The following is a 15768-nucleotide window of genomic DNA, read 5'->3' as shown; positions in this document are numbered from 1 at the left end:
GTCATTATAATGTCAAATGCAAGAGCAGAATCATTTGACCTGTAGGGGGTCAATATCAGATGATCTATTTGTGTGTTATACAATAGCGTACAGAACACAATTTAAATCATTCTATGTCGAGACTATAAAGTTTACGATAATATATTGATCTGACTTTCATTGAAGGACACGTGGTATGCATTCAAGTTCGTTATATTTTACAAACGACTATGAAATCAATTCATTAATATATTTGTTAATAGTTTGGCACTATTATCACCATTGTAAAATACAATGTTTGAGGTCTTTAGCTCAATAAGCTTTTTAAAACGTCAGTAACCTACAAAATACTTTGTACCCCCGGCCTGGACAATAGACGGCTCTATCTACTGTTGTTGTAGTAGAGAACACACGAAATTCAAACTATTTAAGTATTGTGTACGATAGCATTGTGTCTACAGGTGTAAGTAGATATATGCAACAATATTTGTCGAGCAGAAAGTTCAAAAGCAGCTCGAGACTGTTTGGTAGGTGATTGATCTACGTTAGGTAGTTAAGTGGTATGGTCAGCTTTACACGGGAGATCATTATTGAATTACTATCAATTTATATTGAAATTTCTAATTTAATAGAAAACAAACCATAATCGTAACAGAAAATTTGTCAAGATGATTAATGAAACCAAAGTATGGACATATTTCTCGAATATTTTATTTACAAATGTAACTTATTTTCATTTGAAAAACCTTTGTTGTAATAACTATGGGTAGATCTATGTATATACACAGTGGGCTTATTTGCGGTAAAACATTGTTTAAAATACCTGTATTATCCAGTAAGTCGTTTATAAACGTCAGGTTACATTTCCGTTTTCTTTTGTGACAGTATTTTCATAACATCTTATCGCTTGTTTAACAAGAGCGTTAGAGTTTATACGGCGTTGCCACTCTCTGTTGTCAGATCTGACGAGTCTAAAGGATCTCTCGCCCGATAGGGTCGGCTGTTATAGCATGCTGACACTTCATAGGGGGGTTTAACCGGAAAGCCTTTCGGATTTAACTTGTCATTCCGCTGAATATTAATTGTTTTGGAATTTAATGAGATCAGTTTTGGGAAATTGAGCAGTTTATAATACGTGTATTAATATCGCGTCGACTAGACACAACATTTGACGACTGTGTGCAAGTTAAATTACTGAACCGACTTACTTACGGTACGGTAGTAAAGTGAACCATCTGAAGATATGTTTTGTAAGAAATGTGATATTCATTTGAGATGTTTTAAAACAGAAGCGATGATTGTATCGAAGTAAAAACGGTAATCACCACTGGATGTATCGTCGTAAGGTTCAACATCTTGTGTCCGAGACAAATTACCTAAACATCACAAGAGTGTCCGTGCGACCTAGAGCACAAGGTGTGCGAAGGACACCGGTCTCTCACAGGATTACTTACAGGCCTACCGGTAGCCACCTTCACAACTTGGTAGGCTGAATTAACAAGAACTGAATATTACTTAAGTCAGTGATACAAGGACGTGTGTTTTTTTTTTTTGGAATGCTCAATCATTTATCTTTTCTTTTTTTTCCATCGGAGAGTGTATACTTAAAGCTAAGTACTGTTATGAGGAGAATATTTGTATTTCAAACGACAGTGCTGTTTGTACTGGAATTTTAAGTTGATAATACACACTTGTACTTATATAGTCATACAGATGAGCCACAATTCAGCAGTTAACCTGCCACTCTTCTAGTTTTCTGGGTACGGGGGAGCATATTCATGTCAAAAAGTATTCCAGGATGACCATCTAACGTTACCAATGGATTCCAGCGACATGTGTATTAACTGCCGGGCACCGGACACTCAAAATGACCAACACAGGTGAGCAAAACCGCACATGTGAGAACCAGTTAAAATTTTACTTGAAATACGTATTTGTAAACTAAATACATGTGTGGTAGTTTAGATATATATGTATCAATTATATGTAGAAAGTTAGATACATGTACATGTACATGAGTTTAGTGTCCATAACTGAATTTAACTCGAACAGCTAATTTAATTCGATTTTCTAAGAATTGTCTATTTGGTTTGACATATTTTGAGAAGTTTGTTACAACAATTTAATTATACGAGAATTCTTCGACTTTATTCCTCCATAAATGAAGAGTATATAATAACATTGAGAAAAAGATGTAGGAAATAAGTAGATGTCAACAAAATATAATTCAAGGTGAGCATAAGAAAGGGTTTTAATAACAAATGTTATTCATACAATATCAACATGTCAAGGGAAAAACGTTACAGAAGCAGGAAAATTGAAACAACAGAACCAGAGGGCCTGTATCGCTCGCCTGGATATTTAAGCAATCACAGCTAAAGATTCTCAATAAAAGTAGTATGGCACATAAGACATAGGACCATCCCATTGGGCGAATCCTGGCAGCATATGCTTATCTAAATCTTCATGATCAGCAATTGCATATGTTGTAATTGGGTGTGGATATCAAATGTTTCTTTGTTATGACCCAGGTACTAAGTTCCTAAGGGTGTGGCAAGACCCAAGGGTCAGTTCTAATACCATGACTGCATTCGTCTCTTTATACCCAGCAATTGTATATGTTGTAATTATGTGGGGATATCAAAGGTTTCTTTGTTATGACCCAGGTACTAAGTCCCTAAGGGTGTGGCAAGACCCAGGGGTCAGTTCTAATACCATGACTGCATTCGTCTCTTTATACCCAGCAATTGTATATATGGTTAAAGAGTGGGGATCTCAACAGTTTCAAAGTTATGACCAATGAACTAAGTCCCTAGAGGTGGGGCCAGACCCCGGCATCAATTCGAATACCATTTATTGTGTTTGTCTCTGTATACTCAGCAGTCGTATATGCATTGTTATAGAGTGGTGATCATAATTATGATAATTATAATAATTTCAGCCCCGGGGGTTACCCCTTCCATTGGTAAAAAATTGAAATCCCTACAACTGATATTGCTTCCAACCGATATAATTGATAGATATCCCCTTGTTCCCGAGAAGAAAATGAATTAGAAGCAATATTGCAATATTGCGCTTTTTAGTCCTATTGATATCGCAGAACAAGAGAAGAACCCCGTTAAAGCATGAATGCTGTAGAATCATCAGTATTTGAGTTATGGTCTTTTAAAGATTTTTGACGTAATGGAGGCCATATTGGATTTTTCTTTACCTAATTGAAAATTTTGCAAAGTCTCTTTTTGTCCATGACCTACAACATGTTTGAAAGACTTTAAATCCACCTGCTACCAATCGAAAGATTAGGAGATCAAAAATCATGGCAGATGAATACGAATAAGAACTATAACAAAAACAATAGCTAGGTCTTTCCACAATTCGACGAAGAGCCCTATTATGATAACAATTGCATCTTACATTGGTTTTGCTATGTAAAATGATAACACTTAGTGATGATAAGCAGAAATACGAGGTCATGGACACTGATCATGGTTATGCACATTTAAAAAAAACCGGCACTGGTTAATGATTAATATTACTGACGTACATGTAGATTAGCAACAAACACATGGAGCCATACATATATATTAATAACTATTAATTGATACCCTTATATTAAATGGGACTCTGTTCCGTTTACTTTAAAATATGTTTATTCAGCAATGAACACGGTCTGAAAAGACACACAAAGTAGTGGTAAATTGCACAATGATAATTAGCATGAATTTCGTATAGAAACTAATCATAACATACAATCCTCTATCTCCCTCAAGTCTTTGGTACACGCGAGTAATAGAGTCACTCGTATTAGTCCTAGGAACAAAGACTGATGTGAAATATGAGAATTATTAAGATATGTCCGACTAATTGTCCTAAAAATAAACAAAATGAAGCACTGAGTCTCCATAAAAAGGTGCAAAACAGATATAACACTAAGGAAATGTTCCAAGTAGAAACAAGTCAATTGCTATTTGGACATTTTATAATCTAAATGCCAAGCTGGTTTCTTTGTGACACGACCAGAAGTCCGGATCGGTGCAGGGGACAGAGCTACGGCTTGTGGCGTATGTGTCGAGATAGGTGGCATCGTTGCCGGGTGTGTGGTCATTTTGCTCACTGGGGTTGCAGGAGAATCAAACGCTAGATGACGTCGACTGAAGATATCTCGAATACCAAATGGTGGTGAAGGGTGATCAACATCAGATGATGAACGAGGCAAACGTTGTATGGTTTTAGTAGTCAACGGAGTGGATGGTGGATGACTCGTATCCTTACGGGGAGGGTTACTTTCTTCACCGACGACGGTGTCTGGGGTGTTAGAAGCAGGAGACGTCGTACGATGGGAGAGTCCAATTTGAGTGTCAATTGTGTAGCGCGCTGGTGGTGTAACGACTGGGATATACTTCCTGAGGAATTTCCTGTTGCGTAAGGTAACAAGGCCAGATCCGTCAACCCGAACTACATATTGATCAAACTGGCGAACTTCGGTAATGATTCCAGTCTTGTCCCATTTAAGGGGGTGAGGACCAACTTGATTTTGGATGCGTACATGATCTCCAACTGCAAGAGGTAAGAGGCGTTTGGTGTGATCAGACCAACGTTCACTTTCACGCATGTGACGATTCCGTAACGCCTCCTCGCGAGCTGCCAAAGGTGTCAGGTGTGTTACGATACTGGAGAATAGCGCGTTGGAATGCGTCGGTGTTTAAGTCGCCATTGGGACTGGTGTTGCCAGTGATCAGACGCTTCACCGTTTTGACTCCCACTTCAGCACGGCAGCTACTATGGGGAAAAGCTACAGATGACAGTCTATGGTGAACGCCCCAGTTCCTGAGAAATCGACGTGTGGCCGCAGAAGTGAACTCGGGTCCACCATCTGATGCTAGTTCATCAGGGATACCAAAAGTGACAAATGTCCTTCGGAGACAGTCTTTTAAACCATTGGAACCATCAGAGGCTTTCTCCACCACCGGCCAGTTGGAATAATGATCAACTACCACTAGTTAATTACAGCCCATGTAGTGGAAGCAATCTGCACACACGCATTGGAATGGGTAGTCAGGAGTTATCAAAGGCGTCGGTGGTGCATTCGGGTTAGATGGAGCAATATGGTTGCAGTGGTTACAAGTTGCGCGTAGGGGGGAGATGGCAGGCGTTATACCAGGCCAGAAGATTGACGCGTCAGCTCTTGAAGTCATAGATGTCACCCCTTGATGTGCCGAATGCAGAGAGGCAAGGGTTTCTTCTCGGAGTGATAGTGGAATGACTATTCTGTCTTTATTAAGTACTACACCATCAACCGTATGAAGGTCGTCGCGGAATGGGAAATATTCTTGCAGTGGCCTAGACAGCTCGTGACGGGTTCCCGGTATACCGGCATCTATCAGAGCGATTAACGCCTGTATGTTGTCATCGCTGGTAGTAGTGGTTCTAATGCGCTCCCAGGTGACGGATCGTAAATTGATCGAATCTAGTGTTGAAAAGGCTGATGCCACGACATGCTCCTCGACAAATGCTAGTCCTGATGAAGGCATGCGTAGACCACTCATTAGACCAAAGTGGGCGATGTCGACGGCAGAAAATGACAGTGCTGCAATGTCGTCCTCGAGTACAAGTTTCTCAGGCTCACCAATAGGATGTCGGGAGATACAATCCGCAGCACGATGTCGTATGCCAGGCACATGCAGCATTCGAAAACGGTATCGTAGTGTTTTCTCCTTGAGGTTACGAAGTCTGTTGTTAGGAATGTTTTCCAGTGATCTATCGCTAAATAACTTCAAAATGGCTTATGATCAACAACTATGATCAAGTTGTCGCACCCAAGAACGAAGTGTCGAGCTTTATCAAGGGCATCTGCTACTGCCAGGGCCTCGCCCTCAACCGGCGCGTAACGCGTCTCTGCCGCATGTGTGAACCGACTTCCTACGAGTGTAACTTTCCAACCATCACGGAAGCATAGCAGGCTTTCATTAGCACAAGCGCAGTGTTTCTGTAGCAACCAAAATCCAATGCTAGTCTTTGACCAGTCTGTCGGGAGACACGTCAATTTACTTGGGTCCAAAATCCGTACACCCTGCTCAATCTCGTTGGCAATGACAATTTTGGATTCCTCAAAAAGTCGTTGGGAGATCTTCAGTCCACTGAAACGGTTGATCTGGTTTGAGCAACTGACGGAAAGGAAGCATATTCTCAGTCATACTGAAGGCATACGACACCTGATTGACTAGTCCAAACCATGACCGCACATCTGTGATGTTCCTGGGTGTCTGAAAATCCAGGATGGCGCGTAGGTATTTCTGTGAAGGCCGTACACTATCGTTGGTTATTTTAAACCCAGCGAATTCGAGTGTGTCCTCTGCAAATACAAATTTGTCAGGTTTCAGCTTTATACCGTTACGGCCGCATATGTCAAGCCTCTGGACTGCCTGAAAGAAGCAACAGTGTCTGACCATAAAGAAACATCGTCGACACATTTGGTTTTGTTGGGGATGTCCGAAACAAGCTCGTCATAACACCTGGAGTATCCGTCGCCCGATGCAATGTAGCCTTGGGACTGCCAATCTGATCAAAATCATGTGTTACATGGCTTCGTTAACTTCGTACTACGCCTGCACATCTGAGTGTGCCGCGGTCAGGGTCACGTTCAGGTGACCTTTATATTTATAAATACTCATTAGTTTTTTACCAATCAGAGACCCTCTTTCAAAAGGGCGCTCGGAGTTGTAACAAATATGGCGGACATTGATGAGAATGATATGTAGTAACCAAAACTGGTGTGTTACAGCGGGTGCGAAAGTTCTGAAGTTATTTGAGATTGATCGTCTGAAACCCGAACAGAAAAAGATATTCGAAGCTTTATTAGAGAAGAAAGACTGTATGGCGGTGTTGCCTACGCAATTATTACCCAAATAGGTACGTTTTTCTTGGCGTCGTAGAAACGTCAGTTCCCGCCGCCATATTTGTTTTGGAAAACTAATCTGTTCGATACCCCTCGCTATTTATCTATCGACCATAATATTCCGATTCGCTGGCAAACTTTTGCCAGCGCGCCTCTGATTGGTTCATCTAAAGGTCACTTAAACGTGACCCTGACCGCGGCACATTCAGATGTTCAGGCGGAGCCATGTAACAGATGATATTAATCAAATTGTGGGACTGCAGTTTTGTAACGGTACCTCCGCCAATGAGTAATGGACGTGGTCAAGTGTCTGTCCTCTTCGCAGATGGGTACACTGTAATAACCGTTCCATGCATCAAATAATGTCTTCTTCTTTCCATGTGGAATAGACCGGGCTTGGTGGAATGGCGAAGGGGTGTGATGAGTCTCGTGAGTGGCATGTGCATTTAAGGGTTGGAAGTCAACAGTGCAACGATGTGTACCATTCCTTTTCGCACAAATAACCATTTTATGGCACCAACTGACAGGCTCACCAACCGGAACAGGTTCAATAACCCCCAAACGAACATCCTGGTCTTGTCCAGCCTTTACTGCACCCTACCAGTGGATTGGAACGGGTACAGGTGTATGGTGATCGACAGGTTTTGCGTTGGAGTCCATCATGAGCTTCAAGGGAGGTCCATTCATGAGTGGTAAAGTCTGGTGTTCACATGTGTTGAATATGCTAGACTTGTAGTGGTCAAGAAGGTAACCTTTTAAGTGACCAACGTTTTCCGTTGTAGCAGGGAAAGGCAGTTTTGTCGGAGGCGGTGGTGGCAGTTGGCGTGTAGGACAATCGCATGCTTTGTTTGGTGATCCGGTAAGGAGAAAGTAGCATCTACATGTATTCTAGCTGAAGGGACTTGAGCTCCGACGGTTGGAAATGAATCGTGGATAATATCTAATGCAGCGCAGGCTTCGCGACTGAGGAAGATCTTGTCTGTTGAGCTTGTGACATATGTCATCTGTCTGGTCTCCTTGGTGTTTCATGCCTTGTCTTTCCCAATCAAGCGAAGGATGGTCGCCCCAAGAATGCTGATACCACCGTGTGTAGCCGTTTGCATCTGCATCGTTACGGGTATGAGTTCTGATTCTCGTAGACCAAGGCGGCGGATTACTTTCAAGCAAGCGAGGCAACTCTGACATCCCGTGTCAGCCATAGCCTGTATTGAAGAGTTGATGGTGTCTCGTGTTAGTTTAAAGCCTAGGGCGGCGTAGTTCTCAGCGCTAACTTTAGCCGTCACGTTCACGAGTGGTTGAGGCTTGGAGCGTTGTTTCACCCGGGAATTCGTCAGTTCGTCATAGACATGGTGGTCGATGCAGATTGAGCGTTCGATGCCAGAATCACTAACGGTACAGTGGTGATGTTGTAGAGAATCATGAACAGAGCACAATGCGTCGAACAAAGCCTTCCAGAAAGTGTATCACGGTCTGTCACTTTGGGTTTGTCCTTGCTTCTACAAACAATTTCGAAATTATGTTCGCGATGGCAATGCCCACATATGTGTCCATATGCTGTACACTCTGTTTTACGTATGCGAGCAAGGGCAGATTTGCCGTGTCCCTTTTTTCCGCAATAGGCACATTGCTCTGCTTTGTTGGAGGTGTTTTTGGACGGTCTGTCAGCCTTGCTTTTCCGGTACGAGCTACTGGCAGCCTCAACTGGATCAGAATCTGAAAGTCTAGAAGCTGAACGTTTACCGGCTTCCTTTGAATCGACAAATTGAAATACATCCTCAAGATTCATGTCCTGATTTTTGTGTCCTAGCAGATCAAGTTGTATTCCCGGATCGGCAATTCTCCGGGTAAGTACGTCACGCATGAAAACGTCGGTGTAATTGACGTCGGCTGTACATCCGGGGCACTAAAACACAAACTTGCATATACCGGCCTGTCCTTTAAGGCTAGCACCGTAACTCCGGACAGTTTCATCACGATCCTGTCGCATATTGTGTAGCGTCACTCTTGCAACCATAGTGTTTTCCTCACGTACTGCGAGCTTTTTAATTGCAGCTAAAACCTCATCCATGGTTTTGTCAGCGAGGCTACCACCGGCTGATCGTGTCAAGTCTTTCCGTAATGGCTCGTCACAGCATTCTAGTAGCTGGATTACTTTATCGCGTCCAGTGATTTTCGTGGCACTGACATAGTCCGACCACCGAGATTGGAAATATGCCCACTCCTCGCTAGATCCTGCGGCACTGAGCGTGGGTCGCTTAACTTTCTCAACTTTAGCAGCGTGTTCTCGTTTGGGTATGTGTACAGCGGAGTGAGCCGTGATGAGTGCCGCGACGATAGTGGCATCCAGGTCATCCGTAACATAGTCGCAGTCTGTGATAGGGCAGGCTACAGCTGGCATTGTGGTGATGTGGCAATGATGGAGTTCAGTATTCACACCGTGTTCATAAATGGGACTCTGTTCGATTTACTTTAATATATGTTTATTCAGCAATGAACACGGTCTGAAAAGACACACAAAGTAGTGGTAAATTGCACGATAATAATTAGCATGAATTACGTATAGAAACTAATCATAACATACAGACAACTAAAGAATCTAACACTATATGTTCCTGTTTGTGTCATACGTAACTTTGCAAATCTATGACTTGTTCGCAGGCCCCTGTGCTAGCGTGTAAACATGTTTGTACCGGGTTTTGCGTCTTCGCAACAGCATATATGGTCTTAAAAATTTGGTGTCCACAAATGATTGGACAATACAGAGGTCATTTAAGGTCATAGTCTAATCACGGCAGCGTGACGCTCCTCCCGGTTAAATTACCCAGTGTTAAGACTTAAGATAGTCCGAAATTAAAGAGGAGATAGTTATTTTCGACTAGTGTTAAGAAAATGCGTATCGCCTAGCATACGGACCCTAGTGTGAGATATTGATCAGTCGAACCCCCTGTAATGTATAGCGTGCCTTGTGTGTTTGCTCCTCGCTGTGTTTGTCTGATATTTTCTGGTTTGTCTGAGATAGATATGATATACTTAAACACACACTCCTTTGAACTCGTTAAAATTCCGATAAAAAGAGAAATTAGATCGAGATATAGTTATGTTGTCACAAACGCCATTAGCCCAATATAGAGCGATAAAGCCCAATACAGAGCGATACATAAACCACCTCCGCTGTAGGTCAACCGAGAGGGTGACAACGCAAGACCCGTTGTATGTATTACCGTTCCAATTTTATTTATTTCATTTGTTCAGAGTCGATCGTATTGTTTGTCTGTTCTATGGTACAGTTTATCACAGACGATTCGCAGTTTAAAGTTAAGTATATCGGAGGCATACGTATATAAGGCAGCGTGTTTAAGTTTGGTTCAGTGGTCGAACAAGGTTCTTCCTAGTTCGTTAAAGTGTATGTTTGAGTTAGTAATGTTTGTGCTAGATGGTTTGCTTTGCGTCATTTACTAGTTAGAATTTTCACTGAATATAGACTAAGATTTTTTCTTGTTGAATCTGATTTGTTTTCGACTCACGCTCACAGGGGTGTGTGATATGTTTATATATTTTGCTTTATAGAATCTCTTTAACAATGTCCGTTCAAGATACATGTACATTGAATCAAACCTGTCGATAAAGACATTTTTTCTCAAAATTATACCGCTTTGTCTTAATTTAGCGGTTTTGAAGTTAGAGACACGAATGACTATATACTTTGCACGCTCATCTCTCGGGAAGCTATAAAAAGAGGATTTATATAAGTTATAAGCTTGTTTTCCTTTCCCTTGAAATTACAAATATATAATAATCTAACCTGATTTTTGAATAAAATACTGTTTAAACTAACATATAAAAGCTGTACGTAGAAATAAAATTCGCGAGTCCCTGTGCTAACGTTGGTTAATCCACATTGTGTATGTGTATTGTTTTTCACAATTTCGGATATATTTACACTGATATTTATGATTAATTTAGAACCGTAAACACCCGAGCCTGGGTTAATTAAATGTCTCCTACAGAATCAACGTTACCTGTTATAATCAACAACCAGCACGTGTTGACACTTTGTCGATCAAAAAGACTGGTCAGCTTGAAAAAAAATAAAAAGTAAAATATACAATCTTTATCCATAGAATTTCTTGTAAATTCAATCAAACCACTTACAAGCTTTTAAGCAGAACACAAATTAAACAAAAGAAGAACGTACAGTTTCGGTTTCGTTCACTAGTGCTTTGGTTCTCAAAGTTGTACCTACATGTACGTCCAAGTATATCAATGATGACCTCGTGACCCGTCTCGGGGTACTTCGTAAACAGTTCAACGCGTACCCGGGACGAAACTGACGAGCTATACGTACCTAGAAAGGAGGTATCTGTATCACGCCATCTCAACTTCAAAGAAATGTAATCAGTGCTAGGCATGTAAATGTATATGTGTTGTCAACACTGCATGTGTCTTTTCAAGATTTAATAGATACCACTTTACCGGATAAGATATCACGAACTCGGTACAGGTTCTATAACTATTGTTAACACTGTTTGTATCTGAATTTCACGATCTCAACGTAAAATTTCTCAGTTACTCGATGTTTGATGATATTGATAATTAAACAACACTGACGAAGTCGTTCTCAGTAAGTTCAGAGCGTCAGCATTGTTACACGAGTAATAGATACCGACAAAGCCGTGTGAGTTATAGACGGAGAATATCTACAGGTAGTTTGATTAATAACTGCATTCACGATAGTATTTGCGTGCATGAAGTATATTGATCTGCAAAGGTATATTAATATAGAGCCTTTCTGTTTGAAATCATATTTCGATAAAGCTATGAATCTTTTAAGTTTCAAGTGTCTGTTGCACGTGCCGACCTCTATGATGTCATTGTAATGGATTATGTTATAATTACAGGCCGCAAGCAATGGAAACGTTCATCTATATGCATCTGAAAAGGTGAGTGAGATAGTAGATTTGGCTTTTTGCATGGTCTATATGATATGCTTAACACGCCAGTGCGTGAAACGTGCTCAATAAGTTTCTAAATACTGCTTTGGCAACTTCCAAATATCAAACATATAAATTAAAGGGAGGCGTTGGGGCTTGTTAATTGATAATATTTCACTATTTGAAAAAATGGAACCTTATAGTCATTTTACAAGTATGAAATAAATTCTGAACATTCCGAGATAGAAAATTCAAAAGATATGTGTAGGAATATGTGGACAGGTGTTTCATGAACAGCCATTGACGGTCACACTATTTATGAAAACAGTTGCATAAGCTAACTAATAACTTACGTATTCCCCTAGACCCTATTATCTGCCGTATCTCACTTTATTGTAAGAGACGACTAATGTTCGATACCTTGCCTTGAAACTGTGGATTCCTTCTGTCTCTTCTGCTGTGGGAACCACATTGACTTGCTGTCACAATGCAATGCATTGTGAACCTCTGTTTTTCTTGAATCTCCTACTTTATTTTTTTTGCGGTGTATACCTAGACACCACTGGTTAGCCCATCGTCAGAAAAATGTGATCGGGTGAAGTGTATGAACGATGAACAGGTGTGACATTTCAGTACGATGGTGCTGTAAAGTGGTCAAGGAGTGACCCAATCAACCGTGGACTCCCTGTTAGTATTACGTTAGCTGTCGAGGTGACACAAATCCCTGCACAAAGAAACATTTAATTAAGGTCATGATGATGAAGACGGGTGCCTAACGAGACACCGCCGAGTAGAAATATGTATGTAGAAATGGCGGCAGCCGACCGATGTTAGTTTGTTCATTGTCTCCCTAGCAGACGACACAGAAGGAACCCCCTATTCTTCAGGAAACCCTCTATTCTACAGGAAACCCTATATTCTACAGGAAATCCAGGAAACCCTCTATTATACATGAAACCCTCTATTATACATGAAACCCCCGATTCTACAGGAAACCCTGTATTCTACAGGAAACCCAGGAAACCCTCTATTCTACAGGAAACCCTCTATTATACATGAAACCCCCGATTCTACAGGAAACCCGACATTAGTCGCTTCGTACATATAACTTTACATCTAAACTAAATCAACAAACACAACAGATTATAGTCAATCCGCGCGGTATTGCCTGATATCTTACTGTCGGTATCTTCCTCGGCCATCTTTATTGTAAATCAACAAGAGAAGCATTATAGTAAAGCTTTAAATCCCGACAATCAACAAGAACCCATGTTTAAGCTCTAAATTGCTGCAATATCAACCAAAACATAAACCTTTAACTATATACTCGATCCCTGTAATAATTGATGAATTGATTAGTTGATACGACTGTTCTGTTTATGGTTTCTAATAAAAATGACGTCACACACGAGTGCTGGGTACTATTCGTGGATGTTTCGGCCCTAGGATCTTTCTGATGAGGATCGTTTCTGGCTGATATATAGTAGGTTGTTTAAGCTTTGGTTCCGTTCTTTTCCTGATTTTATTAAAAACAAGAAAATCACTATCCAACAGTAGAATGAAGTATTGTCTATGAATTGTGATATCTCCACAATCTCGATCGGTGATATAAAGACATGTATATTACTTGTACTTGTAACTAGGTCTCTTGCTCCAAGCTTACAATGGCTATGCGTTTCGTGTTTGTGTGTACTTTAGGATGAGTCCATTTTCAAATAAATCTGTCTCTGATAACATTGAGGTTGACTGTCTATCAATTATTCGTCAAATGTATACACTTGCTGTACTAAATGTTTGCTTTTCTACAGCTACGCATTTATATTTTATACTCCTTAAATGGGGCTATAATAGAATATAAAGCAAAATGTTGAGTTGGAAGAATAACTGATATCTTTTTTATCTTTCAAATGGCAATAAAGCCTAAAACCAATAGAAGCCGTCTTTAACTGTCCATTATTATGTTTTTGGTTTCGTCATTACACATGTAGCGCTTCTTTATTCCGTCCTCTAAAACACGCGACAATTGATGAGATACCATCTATTTAATTAGATATACTGCCAACTCGAGCAGTGACAATTCTTTAAAGTTTTTCAGCATTAGTTTTAATTTTTATCGAAATAGTGTATGCTCAAATCAATAGAATCGTACTTTAGAAAGTTAGGTGAGAATTGGCCTTCTGTGATATTATTCCTTAATATAACAGGGATACACAGACCTGCTACAGTATGACACGGTGGTGTCACGTGGGGAAATAAAAATGTCTTCAATAATCTAAAATAACAGTATCAAAACCTTCATCAATAATGTCAAACGACAACTATAAACATTCTTTAAAATAATGTTACGTGTCGTCACTTAACAGAAACGGTCGTCATTAATGTCACCTGGTATTACTAATACATTTTTGAAACGCTGTCATATGACATCACACAACATTCTTCAATAACATAAGATGGCACCGCTTTTACCGACATCCTCATTGGTTCAATCATAACCACGTGGAGGTCGGTGATTTGAGATATTGATACGGTGATATTCAATTCTCCAATTATGTCACATGCCATTGCTTTCCTAGTTTAATATCACATAACATCACTAAACTTTCTTAAATCATATCACATAACATCACTGAACATTCTTCAATCATATCACATAACATCACTAAACTTTCTTAAATCATATCACATAACATCACTAAACATTCTTAAATCATATCACATAACATCTCTAAACATTCTTCAATTATATCACATAACATCACTAAACATTCCTCAATCATATCACATAACATCACTAAACATTCCTCAATTATATCACATAACATCACTAAACATTCTTCAATGATATAACATAACATCACTGAACATTCTTAAATCATATCACATAACATCACTTAACATTCTTTAATTCTATCACATAACATCTCTAAACATTCCTCAATTATATCACATAACATCACTAAGCATTCTTCAATTATATCACATAACATCACTAAACATTCTTCAATGATATAACATAACATCACTAAACATTCTTAAATCATATCACATAACATCACTAAACATTATTAAATCATATCACATATCATCACTAAACATTCTTCAATGATATAACATAACATCACTAAGCATTCTTCAATTATATAACACAACATAGCTAAACATTCTTAAATCATGTCACATAACATCACTAAGCATTCTTAAATCATATCACGCAACATCACTAAACATTCCTCAATTATATAACATAACATCACTAAGCATTCTTAAATCATATCACGTAACATCACTAAACATTCTGAAATCATATCACATAACATAACTATACATTCTTAAATCATATCACGTAACATCACTAAACATTCTTAAATCTTATCACATAACATCACTGAACATTCTTAAATCATATCACATAACATCACTATACATTCTTAAATCATATCACATAACATCACTAAACATTCTTAAATTATATCAAATAATATCTCTAAACATTCTTCAATTATATCACATAACATTAAGTAACATTCTTAAATCATATCACATAACATCACTAAACATTCTTCAATTATATCACATAACATCACTAAACATTCTTAAATCATATCACATAACATCACTAAACATTCTTAAATCATATCACATAACATCACTAAACATTCTTAAATCATATCACATAACATCACTAAACATTCTTAAATCATATCACATAACATCACTAAACATTCTTAAATCATATCACATAACATCACTAAACATTCTTAAATCATATCACATAACATCACTAAACATTCTTAAATCATATCACATAACATCACTAAACATTCTTAAATCATATCACATAACATCACTAAACATTCTTAAATCATATCACATAACATCACTAAACATTCTTAAATCATATCACATAACATCACTAAACATTCTTAAATCATATCACATAACATCACTAAACATTCTTAA

Source organism: Mizuhopecten yessoensis, unplaced genomic scaffold (genome assembly GCF_002113885.1).
Source record: "Mizuhopecten yessoensis strain PY_sf001 unplaced genomic scaffold, ASM211388v2 scaffold2255, whole genome shotgun sequence".
Classification (NCBI taxonomy): Eukaryota; Metazoa; Mollusca; class Bivalvia; order Pectinida; family Pectinidae; genus Mizuhopecten; species Mizuhopecten yessoensis.
The sequence above is the reverse complement of the archived record's forward strand: the minus strand, read 5'-3'. Positions refer to the sequence as shown.